Consider the following 18,559-nt stretch of genomic DNA (forward strand, 5'->3'; position numbering starts at 1 on the left):
CAGTTATATTTTCAGGTACAATTTTTTTTTAAATTTTACATTTTTACAAGCTTTTATTTAGTTTCACCTGTCCCGATGTCTGTCTGTAATCAAATCTTCCCGGTTTGCGATTAAACCAAAATTTTCCATGCAAGCTTAGTTTGTATAACAATGCATCGTAAGGTTGTAGCGTCCTGATTTTCCCATCGCTTCCACCATATTTGATATATATACAGTTTTTTAGTCTTAAATTAAAAATTTTAATAAAAAATACTTTTTAAGGGACAAGCTTTTATTGTACTAAAAAGTAGAAAAAAAGTTTTATCTATGTCACAAATACCTGACTATTTTTAAAAGCTTGAGGCGCTTAATATCAAGAATAAATCAAAAACAATTCGGCATGTGGAGTAGTTGATGCGTTCCGATTCATTAAGCTTTTACCAATAGTCCAGTATTAGTGACTTATAGATAAAATTATTTTCTACTTTTTAGTACAATAACAGTTTGTTCCTTAAAAAGTATTTTTTATGAAAATGTTCTAAAATTGATAGCTTTCCTTGTATTAAAAGCTTTTCTCTGTCTTTTAAAATGAATATTTCTAACTTGTTCTAAGATATTAAAAAGTTTAAGGCCCGTATTAAGAGATAAGAATTTGTAAATATATCTTTTGAAGAGGGCATTAAAATATTATATTTTTATATTTGAATAAATTTTTCACTTAATAATTGAATATATTACACTGCAGTCACCACTTGATAAGGTCTGAATGACCCATATTAGAGTAGGTTACACCCAGATTATAAACAAATTAGTGAGTTTACAAAAGAATCTATATTTTGACTTTTTATTGACATATTGGAATATATTTATTTTGGTCCATTTAACAATAGGCTATTGTAGGTATAATAAAGATGACCAGGATATAGAGATGATCTCCATCTGATCCTTTTTAAATAAACTCACCCTTAAAGACATATCACATTTTTATTGTCCATTCAAATGGTCCAATTATCCTCACACTAAGCAGCTACAATGGTCAACAATGTTCACACGAGCGTAAACACAAATTATATTAAAAAAATTCTTTCAAAAGATTTTTTTAAGGAACAAAAAAAATTATTGTGATTTTAATAATTTTAAGTAAAAAATACTTTTCAAAATCTTTGCTTTTATTGTACTCAAATGGAAATTGATTTTTTTTTTTAAATTCGCCAATAAAAAAAAACTTGAGACGCTCAATAAATATGTTTTGTCTTAAACAAGACATGACTAAAATTTCGTCATGGAAATTTCTTGAATTTTGAAATTCTGTCATATCCAAGTTCACAAGATTTTCCAAGTAACATTTCACCCTGGAAAATCTTTCTCAAAAACGCACCCAACCTTTTTGGTTTTCCAGTTCAGCTTTTGATAATCGGATTTTCTTTTTCCATTCTAGTTTACTGATTTTTAATCAAAAAGTCACAACTTTTCTCTCTGAAGAAAAATTGCTGAGATGTTAATTCATACTGATGAGGACTACTTTGTAAGTCGAAATATTCAAGGTATATTGCAGTTACTACTTTTTCAAGGAGGTTTTTTTAAATTTTACATTTTTACCCACTTCCCGACAATCTGAATTATCTGAAACCTTATGGATGTATTAAGATGCAACAAGCACGTAGCCAGAAATTCCATTCTGGGCGGGGAGGAGGGTTGTTGGACTGAAATGATTCTTACTTCATTCATCAAAATCCAAAATTTAAGCTTTCAACAACTATTCTTTGGGTTGATTTCCTTGAATTCCCTAGAATTTCGGAGGGAGGGGGTCTTCAGGACTCTCAGCCGAATAAGACAAATTTAATTGGTGAAGGTTTCGGGAAAAACAATTTTTTGAACATGAACAGCAATTTTTAATCCTATTGTGATATTTTGACTCAAATATAAGATTCCAATATTGCATGGTTTTCCGGGGTTTTCCAGGGTGATCTTGTCCATGGATCCAATTATCAGCGGTCAAGATTGTTCACACGAGCGTAAACAGCAAAATGATTTTAATAAAAATTTTGAAAAGAACCTTTTTTTATAAATTTTTTTCTACAGGTATTTAAAAAAAAATGATATTTAGGGAATAAGAATAAAAAAAAGAGCGGCTTCCCAAGGCAGTAGCAAGTGAGACAGCAATATGATATTATAATTGTTAACAATAAAGATATAGGATAATTTTTTGTATTATTTTGAAATGATTGTTAAAAAGTGGGGATTGTTAAAATGTTCAGTTTGAATCTAATGCTGTTCAAGTATTTATTAAATGAATATGATTCAGTACGGACTCGACACGCTTGTCGACAATTTCCGTTTTATTTGAATGAGAGACTAACTACGAGTTCAGAGTCAGAGTGTTCAAGCGACGATCTCATTTTTAAACAATTATTTTAACGAAAGACAACAATTGAATGTTTAATATTCACGCGCTCAACGTCTAATTTTTTATTTACGGTGTGCTCGAGTGAAATCATTTTCTGTTCTTGGATCTTTTATGTTTTGGGTTTTTGAAATGTGACTTGTACAGTGATTTTTTGGTTTTTTTTTTGTTTTTTTTTTGATTTTTAATTGTTTTTTATTTGATAGTGAAGTGTAAATTTTTTGTTGTGGTTTTCGGTTTTATAACAATGCAAAAGGTTTGTTCTGCCTTAAATAATTTTTCTTTAAAAAAAAAAACGGATGTTTATGATAAAATTTTACTGAGCCGTAAACTCCTTAAAAAATATTTGACGTGTTTGAAATTGTGTAAAATTTTTTTGCACTACGCACGCAAAAAATTTTTTTATTTTTGCGTATGTTAAGAATTTGTGCAAAATATACAAAAAAAATATGCGATTTAGATATAACAGGTGTTTAATTAATATTCCACCAATAAAATTTTTTAAAACACTTGGAAATTTTGCTGAGATTAACAGAAAAATTTTATGTTAAAAATTTAAATTCAAAAATATTTCAAATAATAGGTGAATGCTCGAATTTCACCTGAATATTGCAAAAAAAAACAAAAAATTGTCAAGGAACTCTATATATGAATTTAATTTTAATAATTTTTCATAAATTCATTGAATTTTTAAGTGATATTACGGTGTGCGTATGACAGGAAGTTCATTGTACTCCTCGACAATACATAAACATTTTTCGATATTTTATTTTTACAAAAATTAATATTATTTTGACATTCGTATATTGACAAAAATTGTGCGAAGATATTGTGATTAAAGTTAAGCGCTTTGTTTTAAAATAATCGATAACCCTGATTAGAATAGCCTAAAATAAGCGCACGAACAAATTTCATGAACCAAAAGTTGATTTGATTATTAATTAATCAATTTTTATCCCACATATCAGTACTGGGAAAAAACCATTAAATGTTTCAGATTTGTTCAAATATTCACTTTTCTGATTTAATCAAGTTGTCCCTCGTTCGAACTCTAAATTAACATTCTATGACAAACATGATCTTGAAATTCGATAAAGAATCCTTAATAGAATTATTATTGATTACTAATCAAAGCTAATTTATACTGATCAGCATTGCGTTTTAAATGAAATACGCATTCTTAATTATTATTGATTAATTGAAATTGGAAAATATAATTTCCCTTCTGAAATAATTTTCGTTTCGAGACTTGAGATAATATGTTTCCGCATCTCAAAAAAAGAACACTTTGATCCAAAATTTCTATTGAATTTTGATGCGATAAGCTAATCTTTTTTACATATAAAAATTTTGAGACGATTTGAGAAAATTCGATTAAAACATTTTCTGCTTTCGATAATTTTTTAAAAATTATACTTATGATGACTACTTTGTATTCGAAATATATAATGAGCGCGTAATAATATTTGATTTATGATACAAGTAAATAGTATTTTATTACAAACTCGTAACGACGGCTCTGCTAAAACACAGTGAAATTTAATCTATATGGAAGTAACTTGAAATTTTGCGTTAGTAAGTTATGATTTGTTTTTCAATTTTTCTATATAATTTTTTTCACACTTGTATTAAAGCTATTTTCACACTTTTTACTAAATGCAACAAACAAAATTAATATTTGTCGAATATAAATATAACGTTACCTCATATTATTTTTGTAATTCAAAAATTTTTAAATCAAGCTTGAAATTATATTTAAATTATAAAATAACTTTCTGATTATGATAAATTTAGTTTCAGAAAATAGTTTGATACATATAAAATTGTTACCAAAACTTTGTCTTAAATTTAACAATCGAAGAATTCTCTCAAATTGTTAGATTAGGAGTAAACACAAAATTTGAAATTTCTCAATAATTTATATTTATAAATTATAAACAAATTTAAAAAAAAAACTTTTTAAGGGACAAGCTTTTATTGTACTAAAAAGTAGAAAATAATTTTATCTATGAGTCACTCATACCCGACTATTTGTAAAAGCTTGAAGCGCTTAATATCAAGAATGAATCGAAATGCCTAATTAATTCATTCTTGATATTGAGCGCTTCACGCTTTTATAAATAGTCGGGTATGAGAGACTCATAGATAAAATTATTTTCTACTTTTTAGTACAATCTTGTCCCTTAATTATATTAAGCAAAAATATAAATTTGAAACAATTAAATTGAATTATTATGTCCGAAAACACACTTTAAAGTTCAAAAAGTTGGTCTCGATAAAACAACTCAAGTATACGTGTCAGCGGAAAAACTCGCCTAACCATTGAAAATACACTCCTGGTGATTTTCACATCTTGAAATTATTTTATCAACAAAATTTTGGCGGAAAAACTTTTTCAAATATAGTCTCAACTATGAAAATGTTTCAACTATAATTTCAGCTGAGAATTATTGATTTTGATGACGTAAAGTAGGTTTGGAATCGATTGATGTATAAGATCTCACGTATAGACGTAACTGTAGTATTATAAATATAACTAATTTTGTACGTAACATATAATTAATGCCCCATTTATAATGCAGCGTTGAATTCAGTCTTTAAGTCTTGTATGCAGTTTTTTTAGAATGCACCTACTTGCAGATACTTCTGCCTAAGAATGATATCATGTTTTAAATATCGATATTACCTTTCAACAGTAGCTTATTTATATTTGTAATACTTTACCTATTGTGCGGTACGCTCGCTTCACACCTTTTTTTATACCTACACGATTACATACAATTATCGTGTTCGATAAACAAATCTGAAAAAAAAACAATCGATTTCTTTAATTCCATTATTTTTCTTCTAAAATTAGTTTTTCAATTATGAATAAATGTAAAATTTTCAAATCATTAATACTTTCAAGATGTTAACAGCTCGGTCTATGTCCTGGAATAGTCCTGGAAACGTCCTTAAAAATTCATAAATTCTTTAAATTTAATTTTTTTCGAATTCGTACTTTCCCATTTTCAAGAAAAGTGAATCTACCAGGGAATTACATACATAAGAAAAATTTATTTTTAATGATGATGATTTATCCTTAATTTATATCCTGAAATATTCCTGGAATAAAAAGTATAATATATATTTTTTAGAAATGAAATGTAATAAATGAATCTTAATCTGTCATCTTAGTCCCTCAGAAATTGTAAGAATTTCTCTCATCACAAAAGTAAAGATGTAAGCAAAAAAAATATTAAATTTTTAAAATTTCGGACTTTCGTTAGTTTAATATAAGTTAAACTCAGTAAATTATAAAAAAATTGTGATAGAAATATGTTAAAATTAGTTAAAATGAAATCAAACTATTTTTAATTAACTAGTACATTAAAAAATAAATTTATATAAAAATATGTAGAGGTTATGATTTACAAAGTAAAATAATATTTACTGCGTGAAATATTTGGCTCATGTGTAAAACGTGTGAGCAAATCTCTCATCACGCGATAAAAGATGACTGAATGGTTGACGGGTTAAAAAAATCGATCATTTTTTGAATTTTTGCTATAATCACAGATAATCAAAGAATTTTTCATCTGAAGAAGTTAAAGCCTAATTGAAAGGATCAAAATAAAAATGAATTCGACATAAAACCGTTTAGAATAGTATTTTAACGTCAACTATTTGAACTTTTCATCGTAAAAGTTTAAGCACTACCACTAAAGTCGATTTGTAGTATGGTTGCGGCATAACTTCAAGTCTAAGAGTTTCTATGATTCGTAAGTGCGGTAGGTAATTGATTTTCAAACAAAAGTTGTAGGTTAATCAATTTGTTTAATTATAGGACTGGTTTCAATTATAAACATAAAAAAAATCGATAATACAAGAAAATGATTGAAACATTATTATAAAACAATTGACTTAATGTAATTCACATAATTTTTTTATACCTATAGATGTCAGTCTCAGTCAGATCAGTCTTACTTAAGTAAGAAGTTCTTTCTTTTATTGACGGCACGTATCCGCAGTCCACTCCGCACGCAGCTCAGCACAAACTCGAAATGCATCTTTTTTTATTTTTTTTTTAAACGTACATTTATCTAATTATACGCAGCAAAAAAAATTGTTATCTTGAATCGTTGTTATTTTTTTTTGTTTTACTAAGGATGAATTTTTATGACACAATCTGTATTAATTAATGTGTAAAATTAATTAAATTAAATTAATTAAGAGATAATTTTTAATCAGTATACAGCTACAATGTAGTTGAAATACTTGAAATTATTTTCAAAGAGAGTACCCAACAGATTTATCTTGTAATTAAAATTATTTAACTTTTTTTTTTATAATCTTTTTTAACCGACCTGAAAAGAAGAGCATGTGATTTTTTGTTTGCTCTATTTTTTAATGTTCTTATCCGTAAAATTGAAATTTTTGATTTTACATTGTAATTTTACCAAAAAATATTAGAAGCTGTAAGCTGTAACAAACAATTATTTAGTGAAAAATACAATGGTTTGTAATTTTATCAAACTTTTTTTGTTACAAAAAGTTAGGAGCTAAAAATATTTTACATTACTGTTTGTAAAATTACAAAACTTGTATTTTGTAATATTACTAAAAAATATAGTAATTTTTTTGAATTTATGTCGCAGAATTCAAAAATTGGAAATCTTATAAGAGATATCTTATTTTCCTTATTTCTTTATCAAATTCCATGATTAACCCCTCATTTTCAAGCCTATTATGGCTAAGTTTGGCGAAAAATATACTCACAAACTAAAAATGTTCCGCTTAGGAAAGAATCCGCTGGACAAATAATTTGATAGCAACGAGTAACATAAGAGTAACTACGATTAGCTTTATTCATACTGATGATGACTACTTGGTAGTCGAAATTCAAAAAAAATCGAAATTTAATACCTACTGAGTCGCAAAAATAAATTACCCTAAAATTAACACCTACGTATATAAAATTTGAATTTAAGAAGAAAAAATAAATACGTCTTATCTTTAAAAAAGATAAATTCTCAAAAAATTGTAATTAGGTCATATAAAATTAATTTTAATATTTATTTAATTATTTCAAATATTTTTTTACCGAAAAGATCAAAAAACCGCTTACAAAATTGTGCGATGCCGGTAAATATTTACCATAACAACGTAATAAAATGGATTCGAGATCTCAAATAGAGCAGCGGTTTCGATTTAATTTTATATTTGATAAATAAACTAAGCTATAAATAATATTTTTTTATTATAAATGTAATTAACATATTTTTTGTCATAATTTCAAATCCGGTCATACAACAAACGCTTACTTACTTGACGTTCGCTATACTTAGTTTTTTTTTTAATATTATTTATCCGAGGGTTCGATATTTTTCACAGATGGCTTCAATCGAAAATATGCAAATTTTCTTTACATACATTACAAAATCATAAAACATTCCTCCCAAAAAATATATCACCCTTTTTTTAAAAATTTTATATTTACCGGGTGATCTAGGTCAAATTGTATACTGTTTTTATACTGTATTATACATATATGTAATATATATCAAGGTATACAAAGGTTAATCCCAAGTTTATAAAACGCTTAAAAATATTGAAAATTTTGGTATAGATGTTCATAAAATCACCTAATTAGTCCATTTGCGGTTGTCTGTCCGCCTATCATCATGAAAACTCAAAAACGAAATAAAATATCAAGCTGAAATTTTTATAGCGTGCTTAGGACGTAAAAAGTGAGGCTAAGTTCGTAAATGAGCACCATAGGTTAATTGAGTCTTGGGTCCTGCTGTCTTCATCAATATAAATTTACGTATTCAAACACAAAAAAATGGTATTTTTCATTCAAAAATGAATTTTAAAAGTAAGCAAACATTTTCTTATCGCTTGTAGTATCCGAAGGTTGTTTAAATACTCGAAAACGTGAGATTTTTACAAGCTTTTATTTAGTTTCACCTGTCCGTTGTCTATCTGTAATTAAATCTTGCAAGTCAAATTTGACCCTTTTGTCGGTTTCCAATTGAGCTAAAATTTTACATTCACATTTAGTTTGGATGACAATGCATGGTAAGGTTGTGGCGTCCTGATTTTCCCATTGCTTCCACCATTTTTGATATATATATTATTTAGTCTTAAATTAAAAATTTTAAGAAAAAGTACTTTAGGAGGCTTTAAATGAAACATTGTTATGATGCTCATACATCTAGTTTAATAATAAAATTAAAGAAATTGTAGATCGTAAATCTTGAAACATTCAGTAATTTTATTAAAAATAAAAATATATACAAAAAACTACCACCCTCTTATAATTTTTATTTTAAAAATAATTCGAAATACAAATAAAGCGATTTTTTAAAATAGATAAAAAGTTTATATGCAGTGTCCTTTGTTCAAATTTGATTGCATGACTCATATAAAAATAATCACACAAAGGGGGAAGCATCATCAACAGAGAACTGAGAAACAGAAACAGCTTCTTTTTTATACCATGTATATATGAAATATATCATAGTATATTAAGTTTAGTCCCAAGTTTGTAACGCTTAAACATAATGATGCTAGGAAAAAAATTTTGTCATAGCTGTTCATAAAATCAATCTAATTAGTCCATTTCCTGTTGTCCGTCCGTCCGTCAGTCTGTGGACACGATAACTCAAAAACGAAAAAAGATATCGAGCTGAAATTTTTACAGCGTACTCAGGACGTAAAAGGTGAGGTCAAGTTCGTAAATGAGCATCATAGGTCAATTGGGTCTTGAGTCCGTAGGACCCATCTTGTAAACCGTAGGAAATAGAACAAAAGTTTAAATGTAAAAAATGTTCCTTATCAAAAATTAAACAACTTTTGTTTGAAACATTTTTTCGTAAACATCACTGTTTACCCGTGAGGGCGCCAATTAGCCGTAAATTTTATAATATGTACTATACTTGATTATTAAGTTATGTATGTGTCACATGTATGTATGTGTAATGTGATAAAGAAATCAACACTGACTATACATGGTATTCCAACAATTAACTCAGTCAATTGTTTGTTTTCACTTGTTCTACATTCTATTTAATTCTAAATTCTCTGCTCTCTGCTACAGCTCAGCTCAACTCTTATTTTGTTTAAAATGTTGCATTTTTCAATTATATGTATTAGACAAAGACAAAGTGCGTGTTACATATATACTCGTTTCTTTCTTTTTTTCATAATTTCTTTAATGTTCATTTACATATTTTAAAAAATAAAAAATTATTATTTAAATTTAGGGGAAACTGCCATCAGACATGTTTCATTTTTTAAAGTTTTTTTTTTTAATGTGACGGTTAATTAAATCGATAGCGCATTGTCCAAAATCGAAACTTTATTTTTAATAAAATTTAATTTATCTCAAAAAGTGATTCAGTTCGATTCAAGACGAAGTCGATAGCTAGAAATTTGTTAATAATATAGGACTTCGGAGTATATCATAGAAATTCATAGCACAGAGTTTTATCAAAATCTAAAAAATTTTATTGATTTTTTCGATTTTTTTCTAAAGGAAAATTTTGTTGTTTCCAATTTAGATAAAACTTATATGAGGTAATTTTGACCCAAAAATTATAAAAATCGGGTTTATTTGACGATTGAATGAGTAATTTTCGAGCTATCGCATGGAATCGCTTTGAAATGAGCGATATCTTAAAAACTATTCGCCCTATCGTAAATTAACCCGATTTTTGAATTTTTTGGATCAAATTAGCCTTATAAACTGAGTTTTATCAAAATCTGAAACATAGAATTTTTTTTTATTTTTTCGATTTTTTTCTAAGGGGTACCCCTTAAGAAAATTTCATAAATCGTAAAAATTTTATTTGTTTCCGATTTGGATAAAACTTAGTTTATAAGGTAATTTCGACCCAAAAAATTCAAAAATCGGGTTTATTTTACGATTGAGTTAGTAGTTTTCGAAATATCGCATGACATCGCTTTGAAATGAGCAATATCTTAAAAACTATTCGCCCTATCGTAAATTAAACCCGATTTTTGAATTTTTTGGGTCAAATTAGCCTTATAAACTGAGTTTTATCAAAATCTGAAACATAAAATTTTTTTTGATTTTTTCGATTTTTTGCAAAGGGGTACCCCTTAAGAAAATTGCAAAAAATCGTGAAAATTTTGTTGTCTCCGATTTCGATAAAACTTAGTTTATAAGGTAATTTTGACCCAAAAATTACAATGGTCATGTTTATTTGACTATTGAATGAATAGTTTTCGAGATATCGCATAAAATTGCTTTGAAATTAGCGATATCTCAAAAACTACTCGCCTTATCATCAAATACACATGTTTTTTGAACTTTTCGGATCAAATTAGCCTTATAAACTGAATTTTATCAAAATCTTAAACATAGAATTTTTTTTTATTTTTTCGATTTTTTTTAAGGGGTACCCTTAAAAAAATTGCATAAAATCGTGAAAATTTATACGATGAAAACCAATTTTGGTGTGATTATTTATAAAAACGACGCCAGTGGTAGAATAACCTTAATAATAGTTCATTTTTAGATTTGAGTTTTCAAAAAAAAATTTCTTGATTCTTCTAATGTTAAATTTTAATTATGGACAACGTAAAAATTATCCAAAACGACTGTACACTGTACACTGTACACATGTACAGTATGAAAGGGGTGAAACTATCCCCTATTTTTTAATTTTATTTTTTTTAAATATATAATTTTAATAAATTTGGGATTAAAATTTTTAGTATAAAATTCATTTATATAAATCAGATCACTCATATGGAGTCCTCTGAATCCGAAATATCAGATGCGTTCGTAATATTTATAGAAAAGAATGAAAAATAAATAAAAATCAGTCGTCAGGCATTTGATTAAATTTAATGCAAAAAAAGGGGTAGGTTTTTAAAACCCCCTTTTAAATTGTAAAACTTTATTTAAAAATTATTATTATTAAAAACTTTTTTGTATAGAAAAATATTATTAATCATTTCTCTTTTTTTTTCTAAACCCGTCATACAAATACGTACAAACACACCCGGTAATTATTAACATGTTTGTTACGCTTAGAAATAATTATTTAAGAGATAATCAAAAACTATAAAAGATGGTTAGTTGAAAATTTGTAGATTGATTCTAATTTCATACTAAACTCATCTGATTACTGAAATTTTAAATTCAGTAAAATTTTGCGAGCAAACTCTAGAGTGGGACACCGGCCTCTTCCTGCATCCACTTTGGCGACGCCCATGTTTTCTGGGTCTAGAATTGCCGTTGAAATACTGTTGAATTTATGAAATGTTCAGGTCAAATATTTTTGATTTGAGCGATATCCACAAAGAACTGGTATTATAAGGCTCAATGCACGTATTTGACATATATTAGGGATTAAGGTTTATCCAAAATTAATCCAAATTTGATTCAGAATTTGATACAACTAAAGTTCTTTTTATCTGCAAGTCAAAAAATGTTTAACTTTGATTTTTGATTTAATTTTGATTTAATAAAATTTGTTTTTCGCCAGAAAGTCCGAATTATTTTTTAAAATACGTAAAAAAATGTTTTGATTTAAAAAACATATCACACTTGTTAGCATGTTTTACTTAGCGCGGTACAAACAATACGCGATGCGATACAAGAACGCGAATGAAGTTAAAACATATAACGTAGTCTAAACGCAACGCCAAAGTATATGATTGTCTTGCACACCTTAGATACACGTGTGACGTGACGTGATCATGAGTGGATCTTTGTAGTCCGTGGCTGCGTGCATGTTGCAGGTCCAATAACACGCATGTAATTCTGTCATTTAGGACCCGTTTCAATCACTTAATTATAGCTGAACTGAATTGAAGTTAAAAGTTAAATAAATAAATAAATAACTACAACCTACTGTTTAATTTTTTTTTTTTCAACTCCACACAAATTGAATACTAATTAGGTAAAGAACGCAACGCAACGCTACTATCGTATGGTTTATGTACCCTTTGTAAATATTTGTGTACCTACACGGACGCTACCCATTAGGTACCTACTACCTACCATAATCATTATCGTTACCTACCTATTATGATTATTACTCAATTCATTTGATAATTCTTATCTTTTAAATGTTTCTTTAAATACTCAAACAAGATTTCTTTAATCATACCGTCACCGTCACCGTCGGGTCAATCTTTACATCTTTATATCCCTATATATTATAAATGCTAAAGTAAGCATGTTTGTTTGTTTATTTGTTTGTTACGCTTTCATACTAAAACTAGCGAATGATTTTTTTTTTACAATTGAAAATTTCATTTACTTTCGAAAATCGAATATTCGAGTAATACATATAGATTTTAATTTTCTACGATTATAATCCTTTTTATATTATGCTACTAACGATTCAGTAACAAAAATCTTAATTTCAGAGTAACAACGAAGATATTTTAATCTAAAAAATAAAAATAATCCTCGCAAACATGTTAGTTTTAATAAGATGGTGGAAGCGCAAATAAATTTAAATTACACAGTAAGGATGGATATGTTACATAACTTAATTGCGCTTCCACCATCTATTTACTATATCTTTAAAAATATACATTATTATACATTACTTAATTATAATTTGCAACGCATTAACAACTAACAAAATAATTATTAAAATACCCTACATATGCTGGAAATTTCATTGTTTGAACTGTTTGTATTTAATATAAAACACGGCGAATTACACAATATACGCCGTGCAAAAGGCAATAGAAAAAAACGTGAGAAACAAAATTGAACTTGGTTTTTAATGAAACTGTACAACAATATAGCTGATATATCAGAATAACACATGAGATATAATTTATAAAGATATAATAATAAAAAAATTTAAAAAGATATTAAGCTGAAATTTTTATATCGGGTGTAGGATTTAAAAAGTGAGGTCGAGTTCGTAAATGAGCAACAAAGGTTAATTGGATTTTGAGTGGGCAGGACCCATTTTTTAAACCGTTAGAGATAGAACAAAAGTTTAAATGTAAAAAATATTAACAACTTTTGTTTGAAACATTTTTTTGTGTTAGTTAATCGGGTCTAGGTACAAATATTTAAAAGAAATGTGTATTATTTATATAGGTAGGTAACGACTTGTTAACGATTACAGAACTACATACCTAGGTATATCTGTTCTGAGTTTCAACAATACAACCATGAAAGAATATTTTTAACAATGAAATGCAGCTATTGTAGTTGTAAAACTGAAATGAAATTTTGAGCCTTAAAATCTAACATTGTTGTCATGCTCAAACATCCTTAATGCAAAAAGGCATCTTGTGATTTGTTCGTAAATATTATGTCTTCAATTTATATAGATATTGTTTGAGAAATGTTAAGAACGGTCATTTTGAACATTGAAATACCGAATAATATAATTTTTAAGCTTGCCAAAATCCTAAAATTATCTTTGAACATCTTTTGACAAAATTTAAGTAATTACCAATTATTTCATTCTAACGCCTTAATTTTTAATTGTTCAAAATACACAGAGAAAACAAGGATTTCTTAATTCAAGAATACTTGAGCCAACAATATTTATTTTTGAAAATATTCTTTGAACAAGAAAAAATGTATTTTAGACTAGAAAAATTGAAATTTTGTTCTTGTTTCAAGCAAACTTTCAGTTTCCTTTTAATATTCGTTAACCCAGAAAAACCTTCTTTTTAGATGTTTTAAAAAAGGCGAATGTTTAAAAATTTTGAATGAAATGAACTAAAACATAGCCTGTACTTGTTGCTTCATTTTAAAGAATTTGTTAAGACATCGCAGTCTTTACGTGCGTAGCAAAGTTTTATTATTATTATTTTTATTTTCAAAAAAAAAAACATTTGTATGAAATAATATTTTTTAAAAGTTTTATGTAAATTTGAATAAAATATTTATTCATATTTGAATAAATATAATAAGATTTTAAAGACTTAGAGGTTCGTTCATTTTTATTTTTATTTTTATTTCATTTTTTATAAATACAAAATACAAATACACAAAACAACATATTAAAATTACATTCAACAAAGACAATTATTATGCATTTATCTCATTTTAATAATTGTATTCAAAACGATTTTTATTTTTTTTTTTAAATATCCAAAGATTTCATCCACCACATATTGCTCCAAAGCTATACCTTGTGTCTATTGTTTTAAATTTAGAATTCTTGTAAAAATTATTTTTAATTCCGTACATAAAATGTTCCTAAACTGTACAAAATTTCTTACCAAAAAGTATTAGAAGCTGTAACTTTTTAAGAGAAAAGCTTTTATTGTACTAGGTTAGGTTAGAGTGGCTGTCCATGAACCATTTGGAACTGTTTAAGAACAGCAGGAAGGCTTTGACGTCGACTGACTTTAGGTCGGAGAGGTCGTCAAAGAGAGGCTAGCTCAAGTAAGTCCATCTCCTCATGACAAGAGCTGGATAGTGACAGAGAAGATGAGACATTGTCCTCACCACTATGACAGCTCCTGCAGTAGCCGTGATACACTGCCAGGACTAAGTGTTCAGCATGCTTGTCGCCCAGCATAGTGCCCTGTGATAGCCGCAACAACTTTGGGTACAGAGGCCCTTGGAAGTGATATTCGGAACGCCTGCGATTGTACTCAGACCATATCTGTCTTGTAGTACCACAAGTACGTTCCCTCCATTTATTGTACTAAAAAGTAGAAAATAATTTTATATATGAGTCACTCATACTCGACTATATGTAAAAGCTTGAGGTGCTCAATTTAAGATATCAAATATGAATCAGAACACTTCATCTACACCACATGCCTAATTATTTTTCGATTCATTCTTGATATTAAGCGCTTCAAACTTTGTGTTGTGTGGTGTATGGAACCTTTAATGTATCGTGTATGATACACACTTAACAATATTTATTAATGTTGTTTAAAATAGTTTGCAAGCAAAAAGGTTTATTTGCAATTCAAAATAGATATCAATAAATTATTATGTAATGCTTAGGAATAATTGTTTACGAAAAAATAAATATTGTTTTGAATAATTTTATTTGGTTGAACATTTTTGTGGAAGATAATATACTAAGTATATAAGTATAATGTCTGTGCTGACTGCTGAGTGCTCAAAGATCAAATTCTTATGTAATTGTCTGAATATTTATCTACGATATTACCTACTAGTACATAGAGTTACCAGACAGGTCAAACAAGAAGAATTTTAAAGCGAAGTAGGCGGGTATGATGCTAGTAGGTAAATATAGTAAAGTGAACTTTAATGAGACATTCTTGATTTTGAAACATATGGTAAGGTATGACATTTGTCACACCTTATGAAACAATTGAAATTCATCACATATACATATTGAGTTTCATTTCAGCACTGAACATTAACATTACTTATTACTTATTTATTGAGACGTAATCACTGAGGCTTTAGAGGGGGCAGCGGCAGAGAATACATGGGGGACAACTCAAACGACAACTTTAAAGAGAGGGGATACATTACTATTATTATTATTATATATATATTGATTAGGGTATTTAATATTATTAATTATTATTAATAATAAAATAATACAAAATACGTAGATTATGAGAGATATATGATTTTTTTAAACAAAAATATTTTTCAAATTACACTATAATTTAATGTTTTTAATGCGGTCAGTGGAGGATCCACCCATATTGACGTAATGTGCATGTCCTGCACTTAAATAGACCTTAAATCGCTCAGACAATGAATCGCTTCAATTAGTTTTTAGAAAAATTTTTGAATCGTATAAGTTATCCTTTTCTATTGGATATTTCTATATCCAAAAATCTAAAGAGTGTGATAAAAAACTATCTAAAATATTTAGACAATCTTGTAGTTTATAAAAATACTATCAAAATATAAGGTTATCGATGATATCAAAACAAAATTTTAATTTAATTATGAGTTCATCGAAGATCCATCATTTGATGAACAGAGACGACTATAGTTAGAGTATTCATGATTAAAGAGAGATATCTATATTATCAAATTTATAAGTATCATTTGCACACAATATATTATATATTTTTGTAGTTAATTACCGGTATATTACAATTGTTAGTTTGAGAGGGCTAACTTCATAAAACTTGAATAATAATTACTTGAAATCGTGAAATAAAAATGCATTTACCTTCTTGTAAGAACAATTAAAAATAATTATTAAATTAAAATAACAAAAACTTAATTAATTAACCTAAAATTGTACAAATTTTCCCTAATTAATGAACAAAATTTATAGAAATCGAATTAATTAACTAACACATTGTTTACAGATAAGTGAAGCGACCGTTATAGGTATATAATTTTGTTTAAATTCTCACAATTCTACTAAAAAAATTATTAATTTAAAAAAAAAATATAATTCATGAAATTATTTATGATTATTCAAGAAATTCAACTAAAAATTATTTTTAAAAAAATTAAAACCGTTTTTCCTTTAAAAAAATTCAATATGCTGATCAGGAAAGACAGTTAACCTGCTGTTTCCCTAAAATCGATTCAGCCGGACAACAGTCCGAAAAGGTAGAAATATTGTACCCTGTATATAGTATGAGATCGTACCCTGAATCGATTTTACAATATAGAAAAAGAAAACTTGAAAGGAAATCGAATTATTAGAATGATTATTTTCATTGACTATAAAAAATTAACATTTGTTAGAATTAAAAAAAAAATAAGGTAAAGAGTTCACGTAAGAACAATGCAGTTGAAGGAGGCAATTTAATTGAAAGAAAACGCGACACTCATATTTTTTGGGCACAAAAGAATGCGTTCACTCTACAAGCTACATACTCTAGGAGCCATACTCGATCCATATTCGATGGATGTTCATGGCTATGGTGCCAAAAATTATAATAAATAAATACAAAAATTTATAGATACCTAAACTGAAATTTTAAGCACATACGCCCAATAATATAATTTTTAAGTTTGCCAAAATCCTATATTATCTTTGAACATCTTTTGACAAAATTCTGATAAGTAATTGACCAATTATTTCATTCTAACGCCTTAATTTAAGCAGAAAAAACAAAAATTTCTTAATTCAAGAATACTCGAGACAACAATATTTATTCTTGAAAAAGCATTTAAGAGAAAGATACTTTACTATTTGAGCAAGAAAAAATGTTGCTAGGAAAATTGCAACTTTGTTATTGTCTCAAGCAAATTTTCATTTCCTTTTAATATTATTGAACAAAAGAAAACCTTTTTTTATTATCTTATCTCTATATATTATAAATGCGAAAGTAAGCATGTTTGTTTGTTTGTTTGTTACGCTTTCACGCTAAAACTAGAGAATGGTTTTTTATGAAGCTGTACAGCAATATATCTGATATATCAGAATAACACATGAGATATAATTAATAAAAATATATTAATAAAAAAAATTTAAAAATTAATTTAATTTGACATTACCATAAATTACAGATTTCTGTAAAAATAGTCAATATAAAATATTTCACGGCCATCTTATCTGATATACTCAATGATTAATTACTATTATACATTTTAAAAAATAGAAAACCATACATATATTTTACCTGTGTAAAACAATCCAAACCATTATTTCGAGTGTTCTAGAAAAGGGATAAGCGAGAGCAAACTTTACTTTTATACCCATCGAAGCGGGTGGGTATCACTCTAGTTTTAATATAAAAATAAATAAAAGCTAGATGCAACCATGAACATCCATCGGCTATGAATAGTGGCTGGGCTCCTAGACTAACAGTGGCTGTGCTATGATAATAAAAAAAAATGCTGCTTAAATACTTGAACTTTAATAAGACATTAGTCGAACAAAAAATAAAAAAAATTTTATAGCAAATAAAATATCCCCAAAGGGCAGATTCTGAACAAGATGTATAAAATAAAAATGTATAGACTTATAGGTTTATACGTACGTTTGAAACGACCTGGTTTCAATTTTAACAAAAAATAATTTTAATTTTTATATTTTTTGTAATAAGTAATCTGGTAAGATTTCTCTATTAAATTTTGAATCAAAGTGTGAGCCGTTTTCTCAAAGTAAATCACAATTAAAACAATAACAATGCAACCTAATGTGATTTAATTCAAACCGGAAATAAATAAACGGTTACTCCTAAAAATAATTTCAATTAGTTTTATTTTAAAAAATCTGTATTTTTATGATAATTCTTACATCAAAAAAATGAATTATTTTT

The 18,559-nt window shown here is 27.2% G+C and overlaps 1 protein-coding gene across 1 annotated transcript in view; it reads left to right on the top strand.

Moving 5' to 3' along the window:
- The first annotated feature begins 2,614 nt into the window (after nt 1-2,614).
- Nucleotides 2,615-18,559, top strand: part of LOC123302149 — a 59,249-nt gene continuing 43,304 nt past the window's right edge. The window contains exon 1 of the mRNA XM_044884960.1: nt 2,615-2,639. The gene's annotated coding sequence lies outside the window, so the exon portion shown is untranslated. The remainder of the gene's footprint in view (nt 2,640-18,559) is intronic.

The sequence above is a fragment of the Chrysoperla carnea genome, chromosome X, assembly GCF_905475395.1.
Source record: "Chrysoperla carnea chromosome X, inChrCarn1.1, whole genome shotgun sequence".
In the NCBI taxonomy this organism is placed as follows: domain Eukaryota; kingdom Metazoa; phylum Arthropoda; class Insecta; order Neuroptera; family Chrysopidae; genus Chrysoperla; species Chrysoperla carnea.